This window comes from Ochlerotatus camptorhynchus, unplaced genomic scaffold (genome assembly GCF_037179485.1).
Source record: "Ochlerotatus camptorhynchus isolate MF236.1 unplaced genomic scaffold, CSIRO-AGI_Acam_v1.1 ptg000434l, whole genome shotgun sequence".
Taxonomy (NCBI): domain Eukaryota; kingdom Metazoa; phylum Arthropoda; class Insecta; order Diptera; family Culicidae; genus Ochlerotatus; species Ochlerotatus camptorhynchus.
The window spans coordinates 4,181,966-4,198,325 of record NW_027040920.1 but is presented as its reverse complement, the minus strand read 5'-3'; the positions used below and the strand labels follow the sequence as shown (position 1 = coordinate 4,198,325).

At 39.3% G+C, this 16,360-nt stretch overlaps 1 protein-coding gene across 7 annotated transcripts in view; it reads left to right on the top strand.

Annotated features, from left to right (window-relative positions):
* Positions 1-16,360, top strand: part of shep (alan shepard) — a 584,228-nt gene that overhangs the window by 29,937 nt on the left and 537,931 nt on the right. The window lies entirely within an intron of this gene.

Below are 16,360 nucleotides of genomic sequence, written 5' to 3'. Positions count from 1 at the left end.
ACGATCATTCAAACAAGCTAAATAATATCACCATCGGACAGATGAAACAATCCTCCATTTATAGGTAGTATTAAATTTTATGGTTTAATTGTTATTAGCGAGATATTAACGATGGAAGTCAAAAGTGACAGTTACGTTATATCGAGGTATACCTGTAATTCATAACGGAGCAGGTCCTTTCGAAACTTCCTTTCTGCTCCCCTGAAATGGAGAATTCATCTCAGCATTTCTTTGGACATTATCTCAGAATTTTCTTTAAATTCTGGTTAGAACTATTTTAGGATGTTTGCCAGAATTTTGTGTTAATTCTTCTCAGCATTTCTCTCAAATTAACGCTTTAATTCCTTTTAAATTATCCTAAAAATACAATAGTTATTCTCCAGCTTTATATAGTTTGTTTAATTGTTGGAGCTCTGTACATTTTTCTTTGTTGCAGGCCTTAAAAACTTTCCAGGATTCAAATAGTGATTTTTTAAAAATCTGGGATCGAGTCTCAGTCGGCCACTTTTTTTTTCGACATGATTAATTTCACGCACTAATACACTCCACATTTTTCTTTCTCCATTTTCTTGCATTGGACCGCAGCTCGGTATATCGCATCCTCCGTTCATGCGGTCTCCACTAACATCCTCCGATGATGAATCCCACAAAATTGTAAGCGAACCTGACATCCCCCGATTAGGTGTACCTTGTGAGCTTGCATTATGGTCTGAATTGCAGGACTGGTAGCGAGTCACTTTTCAGTGATTTGGTAACTTTTTTCAAGCCAGTCACTAAAAAGTCTCTTTTTTAAGGCCAAGTCACTAAAGTCACTTTTTCTTGTAATCAGTCACTATTTTCAACTTTTTTAGCGTGAATTTATTTCAAGATTGATCATTCTTTGCTTTGTGGCGTTTAATAGTCTTTCGCTATCTACAGGGTGTTTACTCATTTTTCTAAATAGAATTACCTGCGTTTTACAGGTTTTCCCAGTACTTTAACGGATAAATTCCAGCTTTCTTGAAATGCGTGAAAAATATGCTTCTTTTGGTTGATCAAAAACAACAGCAATTTACCCAAACTTTTTTAAGACATAGCAATCAGTTTTAAAGAAACATCTTTACAATCAAATCCATTGAATGTTGAAGTTTAACACTTACTTAATTTCTCACTTAATAAAGTTAAAAAAAAACTTATTTAATTTGAGTAAGTCAAAGATCTAAAATTTGTCAATATCTTGAAGTTTCGTATTCCATGTTCAAGATAATAAAAATAACTGATTAGATTTTTTTAAAGTTCGTAATTGTAGGAACTTTGGAGAAGTTCTAAGTAATAAAAAGAAATGCTAAGAATTTCGGTAATGCTCCATAAACAAACTGCATTACCATAAGGGAAGTTAATGCGCTGAAAATATATGGAACTTGCTGGAAGCTTCAAGAACCTCAAAGTGGTTTTTAGCATCCGAAAATTTTCGGAAACTTTTATGAAGTTCCTAGAATTTCAGAGAACTTCACAGGTGTCAAGCAAACTTGAGAAATATAGCAAACATGAGGTGTATTGTGCAAATTTTTAAGAAGTTCTAAAAAGCTAGATCTAGAGATTTTTGGGGAATTTCAGATCTTAAGAGCTGTTTCCGTAGACTTTTGGAGCAGTTTAAAGATCTATAATCGTTAATTTAAAAAAAAAATCAGGATAGTTCCATGATGTGCTGAAAAAAAATCGAGATCCCTAAAGATGTTCCGAGAATTTCAGGGAAGCACAGAGTCCTTCAGAGAATTTTTGAAAACTTCAGAAATATTTCAGAAACTTCACAGAAGTCCAGAGAATTGCAGGGAAATTTAAAGGTGTTTACGGGAATTCCATTTATTTCCGAGCAGAACCGAGATCTTCAATAGAATTGAGAGCTTTAGGGAAGCTTCGAGAAGATCAAAATAAGGAAATTGTAGAAACCTTAAAGAAGTTTCGAGAAACTCAGGGAAATTCCAGAAACTTCAGCAAAGCTCCGAGAGAATTTCTGGAACGTGAAAAATTATATGAAGATCCGAAAAACGTGAGAGTATTTTGAGCGTGTTATGCTACGGAGATTTCAAGAACTTAAAAAATGCGGAAATTTAGCTAAATTGATTAGAGGAAATCTACGAAGTTTATAATGATTATAATACTTAAGGAAAATCATCGAAACTTCAAGGCAACGTTAGAAACATTGAGGAAACTTTAGGAAGTCCCATAAAGTTCAGGGAAGTTTAAGAATTTGATGAGAAATATTGTGAGCATCCGGTTAGTTTCTCAAACTACAAAAGACTTTCAAGGCAGTTTTATTAACTTCAGGAAAAAATTGAAAACTTTTAAGTAGTTCTGAAGACCTCAGAATAGTCCATTCTGATTTCCATTGAAATATTTCTCAACATTTCATTAAAGCTATCCTCCTAATTTAGTTTTCTTTTAGTTTTCCTCGGAATTACCTTGAAATTCTCCTTTTGAATCTCACTTCTTCCCTTGGAATTCTACTCACATTGAAAGTCTCCTAAGAATTCAGTGGCATTTCTCCTCACAAATTCCTTAGATTTCTTCTCATAATTTGTTTGGCAAACCCTCCTGAATTTGGTTGGTTGGTTGTCTTTATTAAGGAGATTCTCCTGAATTTATTTTCCGAATTCCTTAGAGTTATTCTCAGATTTAATTGTAATCCTCCTTTTAGTATTTTCTAAAAGATTCCAAGGACTTATGCTCCGGATTCGTTTTCTCCCACAACTTTATAAAATTATCCTCAGAAAGCCCTTGGAATTTTGCTCTGAAGGAGTTGTGCTCCTCAGAAATTTTCAGGGTTTTCATTAAAATTAGCTTTTTTCAATTCAGGGTTTCTTGAAATTCTATTCAAAACTTTTAGGCTTCACTAGAAATCTAAAGTTTTTCAACCTTAAAAGCAGATAGCATCTAATGTTTTTTTTCCCCAGATCTTCCTTGAAAATTATTTTTATTATAATAAATTTTCATGAGCTTTTCAAACTGTGCATGTTTTGTACCTCAGATTCTTCAAAATTTCTTGAAGTATTATAGCGTTTAAGTCCAGAACTAGTTCAAATTTAAATTTTCCAGGAAATATGTATGTTCCAAAACAAATACATAAAACATTTCAAGCCTCTGTTTTTTTTTAAATTTATTTGTTACTTAATATTAGTCCACTGTGAATTTATGAAGGTCAAAGTGTGAATTTAAATAATGAAAACATTTAAATGCTTGTATTTTAAAATTCATTCCTTTCTTTAAATATCCTTAGTATGAAAATTATTAAATTCTCTGAGCCTTCCAAGTAGTTTAAAGAAAATTAAAATTTCCTGAGGATTCGCGGTTTTCCAGATTTTTGCAGTTAGTTGCAGTAATACCGTGGGTTTGGCCATAAACTTTCTATTGAATCTTTCGTTTTAAAGGTTCATATAGTACATAAGTGTTTATGAGATACTTGTTGAATAAGTCTAAACATCAAACATTTACTTTGACTATCTGTTTAGTATTACTTCTGCGTGAAGTCAACGATTTATATAGTTGAAGATGCTAATTTCAAATAACATACATTACCACTTTAGTCAGTTATTTGAAATTAGCATCTTCAACTATCTGACATTTATTATCTCTTAGGTCACCTTTAAGTCACTTTTTTTTTACAACTATAAGTCACTATTTGGTCACTTATTTCTCCAACATGGTCACTAAAATCACTATTTTTGACAGCAGTGATCGCTACCAGCCCTGGAATTGGAACGATTTAAACCTAGTCTAGATCTTGGATCAGGACGACCACTTGGAATATTGTATAAGAAAGTGTTTTGACATTTTCCACGATGTGAAAAAAGCGATTGCGTGGAACTTGAGAAGTGCTTCTAGAAACCTTAGGGATCCTTTACATATATCGGGATTACCACAGAGGTAGTAGCTATGATTGTCATGAGTGGGTTCCCTGTGAAAACCATTTGATGTATTCGACAGTTATGTCAGAATTCCTTGAACTCAAATTATATCCCACAACCTTCATGTTCAAAGTCAGTCAAGTTGATGTGTATAAAATATTGCGTTCCAGCATATACCAAATTCTTAGATCACCTAGTCAGTGAAGGAACTGTATTCCCAAGCTAGATGCGGTGGGTTCGATTTCCGGTGCGGTCTAGAAAATGTTTCTGGTTGAAAATTTTCTCGACTTCCCTAGATTTATAGAATTCATTATCTGGCATAGAAAACTCCCACTTAATAACTTTAGAAAACCATTTAGATAAGAGCAGCTACAAGCTCGTGTAAGAGCGTCAATGCCATGAGTCATGAGAAAGAATAACATACCAATTCAATTAGTCAGTGACCATTTAGATAGTTCTTTTTTAGATGAAATCTCGGTCAAAGTAATTTAATCAATTTCGGTTTCCAAATAAAATCTCAACTGACTACATTCCTGGGCAATCACTGCTAAATTACATAACACCATATCTCCGACAGTGTGCCCGAAGCGGCACTGCTCCAGCATCACAGCAAATCTTGGGGAACCTTAGTGTAACATGTAATCCTGAGGCTGCGGCACAGTCAGTCCTTGGAAAGTAAAACCATACGAATGCACTTTTCTAGGAAAACCGGCATGTGCCATCCGGAGCCATCGGCAGAGTTCCACCCCACCGTTGGAGAGCGTGATGCTGAAGAAGCTGCACGACGACAACGATGACTCCACTTCAACGATGGTTTACGGACTTGTGTTTTATAGCACCAGCCACAGCATTACGTATTCAAATCAGGAAAATATTTAAAATATATTACATGAAAGAATTTGAAACTTGTTTTCCCCAGCAACAGCAGCAGCGTGAGGCAAAAAAGATTCCAGGAAACATCACCCGCATGGCAAAAGCCACAAGCTATAGTCTGCCTTCTTCAAGGACTTTTCTGTGCTTTGAGTAACGAACGTGCGAACGTGGGGCGTGGGCGTTTCGGTAGCAGGAAGAACGAAACTTTCGAAAAACGGATGGTCGCTTTCAACTTTCAACCATGTACCTAACACACCATCATATCGTTCATGGCATTACGACGACGACGACGACGACGACGACGAGAGAAAGGGTTGACTTCAAAGCACTACTTGCTGCAGTAGCAGCAAACCATATATCTTTGCAACAGTAGTGTGATGGACGAGTTAGGAAGTGGAAGATGACAACGATGATGACGAAAATTAAAGTTGAATGTCCGTGATGCGACAAGGACGACGAAAGTGATTTGTTTTTCCAAGAGTACTTCACCAATTTGCACCAAAGTTCAGAAGAAACTTCCTACTTAGAAATTGAAACGAAATTTCAATGCCACCGTCGTTGATTTTGGGTTGATTCTGAAATTATTCTCCATTATTCTAAAGCTTTCCAGTTTATTGCATGACTAAATAAATATTAATAGTTAGCCCTACAAACAAAGCCATAATCGAAATTTATGGTTTCGATACAAATCTTCAACTGCTATTACTTATCCTCTCGAATTTATTCCTTTTACACGAAAACTTTCGAAGACCTTCTGAAAAACAGTTGCAATTATCAACCCCAAAACTTCAACCCCGAAGGCAACAAACTATTCGGCAATAAGGAAATGTACCACTTAAGCGTTGATGGTTGTTGTTTTCCCCCATTGTCACTTCACCACGAACACATTTCCGGAACCATTCGCACCCACTGCTGGCTCTGGGCAGAACGATTTTCCACTTTCGAGAAGCAGAGACACACTCTTACAATTTGCAGCCACCCAGTAGCCAACAGAGTGAAAACAAATAACTAAGCTCCCTATGATTTATGGCTTACCACATCAGTACAATAGTAGTGGTAGTAGCTAGCAATAGTGAAACGCACCATAATAGTTGTACACGTACACACGCCGGCGACCGAAGCCAATGCAGCACCACGGTGGTGGTGACCACCCAATTTCCGGGTTTCATTCGTTTCTTCTCAAGAACAACACCACCGCAGCCCTCTTCTATCTTTCCACGGTGCCAACTGTATGCACCGCTTACAGTCCACTCGAGGGTGATGTAGTTACTGCAGAAGGCACCTTTAAAAGCCACCGACAAACGACCGACAGCGATAACTCGCCTGCATACGGGACGAATGGTGACAACGGGACAACCTCCGTAGACACATATTAGGACCAGCTACATAGGCAGGCAGCAGCAGCAGCCTTGAATGGTGTGGTTCCCATTTCTCTCGACGTTTTGTTGGGTTTGCTGCTGCTCCTGCTGCTGGCTGCTGCTCCATGCATGTTGTTTGGGGTGGTGATGAAGCTGTGAATGCGCTTCTCACGAAACGATGAGCTTTCAAGTGGGCAATGCTGCGTTTATCACCCATGGTAGGAGATAGCCCGCACCCATACCCAGAGCAAATCAAGAAAAGCGACAGCTAAAAGCTCGTTCCTCACATCCTAACACGTTCGTATTCAAATCTACGTGGCGTTTTCCAGAGGATGTTTGTCATGTTCTGAATTGGAGGAGGAGGTGGGAGTGTCCGGATATTCTCTAATTTTGGAGTACGTGTCCGGTGTCCAACTGTGCGATACTATGCTCTGTGGATGTCAGATTGAGCTTGCACCATTTTAAAAGGGTGAGGTGGGGTGAGGGTTTCGAGTAATTAAAAGTAAGATTGCCCTATGAAAGGTGTGAATGAGAAACGTGTTGTTAATTTTCGTTAATTTAGCAGATGATAATAGAAAATTTCTAGATTCTCTTTACTTAAGAAATAAATAACGTGTATGTGGACTGAAGTTCCTTAAAATTACTGTTAAAAGTCATTTGAACATATGATAAAAGTTCTGATCCTATCCTTCGACAATGTACCCAATATAATATCGGGTAAGCTGCGAGTATTTGGCCCAACTCCTACTAGACATAGAAGTAAATGAGTTATCGGCTCCGTAAAGCTAGACGAGTGGTAAAAACGCAGGTCTAATAATTGCAACGATCATGATTCACATCAGATCTGCAACTTCTAACAAATTTTGCTTCCAACGATCAAGTAAATTTTACCCATCGAAGCGAAAATGATCCGTAATTAAAAACCAAAACAATAGTTATGATTTGACAACTTGTTTATTCTTGTTATTCTTAATTTTCTTCTTCTCACTTCTCCGAAAAGCAGTGGTACTGAAAAAGAAACGCATCGGTTAAAATAGTTCAAGTTGGCTTGGTTTTTTTTTTCGCTCTTCATATTAAATCGTATTTGCGTTGTCGAATGTCACAGCGTGATATGGGATTTTTCAGTGGTGCGAAAGAGTAAGGAATAGGCTGCTGTTTTTCACGCAAAAAATGACAGTTGCTTATGGGATTTTCCATTGGCGTAAAGAGCATCAGTGTGTCAATGCCATTTGCAAATTTTCGGTGCCAAATGGGAGATGAAAAAACATTTTCGTCGGTTTTCGGGGAAACGTATTTTTGCATTGTACATGAGAGAGGATAATAATTTATCGGTGAAAAAAGAGAGAAGAACATCCCTCCGCTTGGCTAGTTTTTTAACCTGGACGTTGGTGGGCGGGCCTAATCTTATGCTTCATAGTAGAGCGTTGGAGACGGTTGGTTTAGGTCCGGCATCGTTGGCTCATGCCGTGACAAAATAGCGTCATGAGCATGCGATGAGGATTACTGAGTTTCCCCTCTCTGATGAACCATTGCATAAGAGAACCAAAGTTCTAGCCTGAAGTGATAGTATCACACTTGTTACTCCTTTATTTGAAAGCCGCGTTGTAGTACGCTTACGTATAGGCACTGACGTTGGGTGCGATACTGGCGGGTTTTGCCGCAAATCGCTCTTATTTTATTTATTTTTACGCAGATAGATTTATTTGGGTTCAGTGCTCCTTCTACTTGCGTGACAAGCTTTCGTTGTTGTTTTCATTGAGGTATTACTCAGGGAACAATGTTAAACATTTTTGTACATGGTATTGCAACTATTCTTATATGTGCTCCATTTTGATTTGGGATAAGTGTTTGAACTATGTCTCGGAATTTCCACTGTGGCGCGCTTCTATTGTGACATAACCATACGTATTTTTGTGGTGCGACATAGTGGAAACGTGTGAGCGTAGTTGAAGCATATGCCCTATGTAATTTAAAAATCAGCTAGGAAACTAACTTCAAAGTGAAGCATTTTAGTCACTTGAAGGTGTCACCTGGGACGAACTAATATATATTAAATATAGGTCAAAGTCAAAAAGAACTTGAAACACGTTAAATTTTAGATTACATTCACAAGTGCAGGTACTTAATAAAGCATGGTAGGTAGATTAGAGATTTCAATTATTTATTAAATTAGACTATAGATATCATAATGATCAAACAAACTTAAGGGGAGGTTTACTTGGATTTGGCTGAAAAACAGTTGAACTTTGGAATTTTTTTTCAGGAGAATGAAAAGACATACGAACTTCCGGTTTCGATAATTATATTTGTCCACTATTCCTGAATACTTGGAAATTTTTTGAAGGTAAAAAAACAAAATGGCGGCTCAAAATGGCGGCTCGCGTGGAGGAGTGTCAGTCAGGTTTTGCTGCAGAACTTCGAGTGCACACCCTCTGGTGGTGAACTGAAATGAAATTTTTTTATTGTGGTTAAAGTTGATAATATTCCCTATGGCTTATACCTAACTAGAACGAAATCCGACAAAAATTGACCAAATTATGGACATTTGAAAATTTAGTGCTTTTTACCCCTTTTTTTCTCACTTTGACCTTGCTTAAAAAATAGTAACTAACAATTTTTTTTTCATTTTAGGTATAAGCCATACAAAAAATAGTATCCTTCAAAGCGCAATTTTTCGATTGTAAATCGGATCATTTGTTCAAGCCCTATGCTCTAAGTTGTTATAAAAAATATGGTTTCGAGAAAAACGCGTTTAAAGTTTTTGTAGCGTCCCTCAGCGCGCATGACAAAGGTTCACTCAAAGCGCCATAACTCGCTAAATATGTTTCGGATCGTAAAATCCTTTTGGCAACATATTCTACACACTTGTAGCTTTTATTTTATGCAAAAAAATCAATTTTTTTGAAAAAATCCAAGTAAACCTCCCCTTAAATAAGAAAATTTAGATAGCCTAGTAGCATTAAGTGGATTAACAGAAGAGTTAGGATGCGGAGGGTCCGCTCAGGGAGGCAACTAGCCTTTAAAGCAACTGACAACTAGCCTTTTCATGTATTGTCTGTTTATTTTGATTATTGCTTTAAAATATCAATTTGGTATATATGTGAAAGGTTAAATCAGTGGGAGATGGATTTTCGGTTTCTTTACATTTAGCATCACTAAATATGTGTCATTTCCTCAAAACCCCCCAATAACCGGCCTCTTCAATCCCTTCCTTTTCCCATGGCGTTCAAGTGGTCCGCATAGACTATTCAGCCATTACCCGTCCTTTATCCTCGGCTTTGGATTGACTTGCGCTCCCATTGCCCCACCAAACGCTGCAAAATGAAAATGAAAATGAAAATGAAAAAAGAGAGAAGAACATTTGACCGGTTTACAATTCATCGAAAAGTAGCATGATTGAGGAAATGCTTGATGAAAATTTTCATGTTTCTGGAATTTCGTGCAATTATCTTGAGCATTTCTGAAGAATTTAGAAGCGAATTCAAAGGGAATTCTAAGAGAGTTCTGACTGAAATTCTATTTTAATTTTGATGAGAACTTCAAGCGCTCTGGAGGTAATTTTGAGGACCTTTTCATTCCTGGTAAATGCTTAGAAGATTTCCAAGCGACTTCTGAGAAAAAATCCTAGGTAGTTCTGACACTAATTAAAACGAGAAGAGCTTCAATTTAATTCTAAGTAGAATTCCAAGATGGAAAAAAATTTCCAAAAAAATAGTATTACTAATTACTAAGCATAAATTTCATCGACGTGAAATTAGGCATATGTAGAAATTTCATTCTCTTAGATGAAATGTATGCCCGGAACTCAGCTGCTGGTCACACCCTTGCAAATATTAACAATGTTTTAGAATCTGCTTAAAATATGAATACAGATTAAATATCAATAATTAACAGTCCTATGTGCGTGGTTTTGCTCATATTGGCTTAATATTTTAAATTTACTACTGAGAACTTCCGTAAATGGATTCCTGAACCATTTTTCGAATTTATATGGATAAACAGTAACAGATAACTATTACAATAGATGGATCCTTCTTAAAAACAAAGGGCTACAAAATGGTAAGTTGACAACCTGGAAGAAGCGGGATACCTAGTTCCTACCTCACGCCTTCCCGAGTCATATGATAACAACAGACTATCAGCTGAAACATGAACACAGCAGGGTGGCGTAGCCTGGGCAACGTTGCCAGTTTCGGAAATAGCAAAGTGAAGAGGTGCGATGCGAACACTGGTGCTGTAACCATAGTACGATGATAGAGGAAATGCTTCACCCGGGCGTCTGTTCAGTTCACCATGGAGGTGCGGCTCAAAACGGCGTCTGTTCTCCATGTTAGGTGCGGCTTATCATCGTCCTAGTGCCAGCGTGGGACTCTAAAAAGGGCTGTGCACGATGGTCCCCCGGCGAGACAGGGTATTCGGGCAGGCCCAACAACTTCTTCTTCTTCTTCTTATTCGCATTTCAAGCTTATTGCTTAGCGCATATTAGCTTATTGCGTGCTCTCAACTTAGTGTTCTGAATGCACTTCCACAGTTATTAATTGAGAGCTTTCGATGCCAATACCAATGCATGAATTTGTATATTGTGTGGCAAGCACAATGATACTCTATGCCCAGGGAAGTCGAGAAAATTTCCAACCCGAAAGATTCCCTCGACCGGACCGGGAATCGAACGCGCCGCCTCCGGCTTGGTAATACCGTGCCTTTACTGACTAGGCTATGAGGCCCAACAAGCCGCCCTTGAAAAAAAAAATAAACAACAATCGGCATAGTAAAAGTGAAGTAAGGACTACGATTGGAAACTTTCTCGGCTTCCCGGGCTGCGATAGGTTAATATATGATGAACTTCAACCGCGCAACTTCATAGTCGTAGCACTGCAGGCACTTTGCTGGACGGGCCAAAGGTATGGAAAAGCGAGCATTGAGTCGCAGAGCTGTGACACCACCAACGAGCTGGAACCCAACGATGCACCAACGCGTGATTGGTTGGCAGCCGATTAACCCGAGGATGTGCAAGCTGAGGATTAAGGGTCGTTTCTTCAACTACAGCACCATCAACGTGCACTACCCACACGAAAGGAGACCCGACAACGAGAAAGAAGCGTTTTATGTGCAGCTGGAGCAGGTGTACGACGGCTGTTCGCAACGGGACGTCAAAATCGCCATCGGCGACACGAACGCTCAGGTAGGACGGGAGACAATGTACAGACAGGCCGGCAATCGGGCCAAACAGGCTGCATGCAGTATCGAACGACAACGGCCAACGATGGGTGAACTTTGCAGCCTCTCGGGGTATGGTAGTCCGAAGTACCCTTTTCTCCCGCAAGGATATCCACAAAGCCACCTGACCAACACACAGAAAACCAAATCCATCACGTTCTAATCGACGGGAAATTCTTCTCCGACATTACCAATGTCCGCACGTACCGCAGTGCGATCATAGATTTGGACCACTACTTAGTTGCAGTATGCATGCGCTCAAACCTCTCGACGATTCATAACACTCGTCGAAGTCGAACGCCACAACCCAGCATTGAGCAATAAAGGGATGCCGGAGTTGCCCAGAATTATGCGCAGCAGCTTGAAGCTGCACTACCCACGGAAGAGCAGCTTGGCGCAGCTACTCTTGAAGATGGCTGGCGGGACATCCATTCCGCCATAGTTAGTACTGCTGCAACGGCACTACACAATTATCCAGTCAGTTATTTGTGCCGAGTTTTTGGATTGCGGAACTGTTCGGTAAAATTTAAAAAATATGTGAAAATTTCAAGGTTGAGAAAATGTGTTACGAAAATTTACAGACTTCTGTTAACCCCGTTAATGATGAAAAATAAAATGTTTCGACTTTATCGAATCTTTACGAATAACGGTCATTTGAATTTTAACCGAGTTTTTCAGTAATTCAAAAACCCAGTAAAAAAATACTGACTCCTGTAAAAAAATCCAAGTGGGTAGATACTGCTATCGCGGACCGAAGAAATTACTGGTTTGACGGCGAATGCAAACTGTTAGTAGAGGAGAAGAATGCAGCACGTCCGAGAATGCTGCAACACCGCACGATTGAATGTGCAGCGATACAGACAAAACTCGGTTTTTCGACGAATGAAGGACTTGGACGGTAACCTTCTTACGAACTAGTGTGAGGTGATTGAGACGTGGAAGCACTACTATGATGAACACCTTAACGGTGATGCAGCAGAAAACGAAGGTGGCTCGGTAACAGACCTTGGAGAACGCGGAGAAGACGACAGGCTACTGGCCTCTGATCTTCAAGAAGTTGAGGAGATCGGTCGGCTGAAGAACAACAAAGCAACTGGTGTAGATCAACTACCAAGTGAGCTATCAAAATACGGTGGTGAAGCACTGGCTAGAGCGCACTGGGTAATTGCCAAGATTTGGGAGGAGGAGATATTAAAATAAACAAATACAGTAATAGCAGCGTAATGTCAGTTCATGCACTGTATTAATGATAATTTTGTCCTTTTTGGCAAGTAATATTACACCATATTTTTGACACGATTGAAGTGCATCCACTTTGATGTGATATCAAAATTATTTTTTGCTGTGCATTAGACAGTGGATTGTCCACCTCGTACGACTTGATCAAGTACAACACCTGATTGTATTACATTTACCATTGTATGAAGGATCAAAAACGGAGAGCGAACCTGTAAGCAGAGACACTTACGCTTAGTCCGCGGGATCAAAGAGAATCTCCTTCCAACAATAAAATCCTACAAACCGGTAATGTACAAGCCATCGCACTAGGGGATGTCCCAATGAGTGGGGAAGAAGAGCCCACCTTCAATTCACGATCTGTTAATGACAGGAAGTTGGCAATTCCACACTGAAAATAAAATTTCGTTTATACAACGAAATCGCTCGTTTGTTCTACGAATTTATTCGTTGTTTTCTGTAACGAAATGGATTTGTACATTGTATGAAGCTAGTTTCGTTAGAACTGCCATACTCGCTATGGCTACACCCAACCAGCGGTTCACAAGTGTTGGTTGTGGAAACCGAAAAATGTGGAGTGTGTTAGTGAGGATTGGTAAAAATAACTTCATCATTGGAAGGAATAAATATGACAAAAAAATAAAAATAGGCTTCAGACCGGACTCGACTCATGAACCTTGCGATCGTTAGATCTGTGCTTTATCCATCGCTCTATCTGTGCTGTGAGAAATAGTAAAGCTAAAGGAAAATAAGAAGCACTCATGGAGCGGTACTTCGATTTCTCCTGCTTTTTCTGCTGCTTGCCTGTATTTTTTTCTCTAACATAAAACCATCGTGACGAGTAATTTGATTTATTGTGGTAGCTTGCATGTATTGGTCAAACCGACAAAATTTCTAAAAAAAAAAAAATATCCCATCTCCAACACACAATCAGCACTTTAGGAGACAATAAGCGCAGTTGTTGGTTTGATTGTACGAAGATGTATTTGTATATTATACGAATAAGGCGTAATATTGACATTGCGCCAGATGACAGGAAAAACGAATGTTTCGTACCATTTATGAAAGATGTGTTGTATGTACGATATTCATTTTTACGAAACGGTTTTCAGAGAAATAACGAAAATACATTTTCAGTGCACTCTCCCCATCCAAATCGCTTCAATCGGGTGCCCTGGTTGGACCGTCCCATACCCAACATATAATGTGTCATTTCGGCGATTTCCAAGAGCTCCCATAGATTAGAGGACGATTTATATTCTTCTGCAGTTAAACAAAAACTTTCGGCTCTGAAAGACTCTCGATAGAACTACACGATGAAAGCGTGACATCCGAACACGGTGAACCGGTCTCCCAGGAGGCAATGCAATTCGCAGATACACTTACAATCACTGGTTATAAAAAAAACAGAAACGGATCCAATAATCGCCAAACTTTAAACACCACTGTATCCGACGGGGGTTCGAAACTGCAGTGGATGGAAAGTGTCGTATGCCCAATCTACAAAAAGGGCGACAAATTGGATTGCTGTAACTACCGCGCGATCACACTGCTGAGCGCCGCCTACAAGGTACTCTTTCAAATTCTATGCCGTCACCTGTCACCATTTGCAAGAGAGTTCGTGGGACAATACCAGGTGGGATTCATGGGTGCCCGCGCTACCACGGGCCACATTGTCGCGATTCTGCAGGCTCTGCAGAAATTGCGCGAATACAACGTGCCCACACATCATTTGTTCATCGATTTCAAATCCGTATACGACACAATCGATCGAGATCAGCTATGACAGGTTATGCACGAGTACGGACTTCCGGATAACTGACGCGATTGGTCAAGGCAACGCGATGGATTGAGTGATGTGCGTTGTTCGAGTATCGGGAACATTTTCGAATCTCGAAGGGGATTACGGCAAGGTGATGAACTTTCGTGTCTGCTATTTAACATCGCGTTAGAAGGTGTGATAAGAAGAGCTGGGTGGCACGATCTTCAGGAAGCCCATCCATCTTCTTGGCTTCGCCGATGACATCGACACCATGGCACGGAACTTTGAGACGATAGCGGAAACGTACATCAGACTAAAGGCTGAAGCTAGGCGGATTGGACTTGCCATCAACACATCAAAGACAAAATACATGAAAGGAAGAGATTCTAGGGAAGACAATGTTAGCCTCCAACCCCGAGTTCAGATTAACGGTGACGAAATCGAGGTGGTCAACGAATTCGTGTATTTGGGCTCACTGGTGACCGCCGAAAATGATACCAGCAGCAGGGAATGGTGCCTACTTTGGACTCCGGTGGACGCTCCGGTCGAATAAAATTCGCCGCCGCACGAAGTTGACTATCTACAAGACGCAAATCAGACCCGTGGTCCTCTACGGCCACGAGACCTGGACTATGCTCGTGGAGGACCAACTTGGTGTTTTCGAACGGAAGGTGTTGCGTACCATCTATGGTTGAGTACAGATGGATGACGAAACGTAGATGCGGCGAATTAACCACGAATTGCACCAGTTGCTGGGAGAACCATTCATCGTCCACATTGAAAAAATTGGATGACTAATGTGGGCTGGGCACGTCATAAGAATGCCGGACGATGACCCAGTGAAAATGGTTCTCGAAAGCGATCCAATAGGAATATGAAGAAAAGGCGCGCAGTGGACAAGGTGGATCGACCAAGTAGAATACGACCTGCGGACCCTTCGCAGACTACGAGGCTGGTGAAGTCTGGCCATGGATCGAGTAGAGTGGAGACGACTTCTTCGGACAGCAGAGGACATCAAGGCCTTAGTCTGATTGGTAAGGTACAGCTGCGTTCGATAAAATAGCAGCGCATGCCGATTTTCAAACAAAATGGTCAACTTTGACATGATGTAACTTTGTTAACTTATGATCAATTGAGCTGAAACGTTCGCCAAAGAACTGCAAATATGTTCAATTTTACGATTGCAAAACATTAAATTTTTGGAAGCACCTGCCGGACAGTGAGACACCAGGTAAAATTGTTCAAAATAATAGCAGCACTAATAATTTTCATTTCAGCTTAATTTTGAGATTTTAAATTTTACATTTCTCAAAATTCTAACAAATGTACATAATAGTTAAACATGTTTAAAATATTTGCAGTACGTAAATTTTCAAATAAAAACTGCTTTTATTTTGAACAATTTTACCTGGTGGCTCACTTTCTGGCAGGTGCTTCAAAAAAATATATTTATAATTCTTTTAGTCGATAGTTATATAACTCGATTGTCCCTTCAATATTGAGTTGACTGTATTGCAATTTAACTTTTTAACTTGATATTACAGCGATTTTTCTCGCAGTGTATTTATTTTTGGATATACTATATTATTAACTTCTTCTCAGACGCCATTTTAATCAAATAAACCGTTTTCATATTTTTATTATGAAAAGTAAAACTAAGACTTGATTGACTCGTTAACGCCGAAATCATGGATATTTGTGATGTTTTCTGCTCGATAGGCTTAAAATGGGCAAATAGGCCGAAGTAGTTCTCTACCCTATTATAAAAATTGTGAAAAATGTGAGTTTGCTTAGGGGCTAAGAGAGAGCTTTCATAGTAGTTATTCAATCATGCCTCCGAGAAGGTGGAACAGCAATTTTGAAATATCATTCCTAATGGTACCGTTAGAATCCCCAAGGTTTGTAAATTATGCTTATTCAATAATGTCAACGAATATTAAACTTAAATTGATTCAAATTTTGCTGAATTTTGACACAACATAAGACTATGGGAAGGTTTAGCAATTATGGTACGAACCAGTTATGGCTTA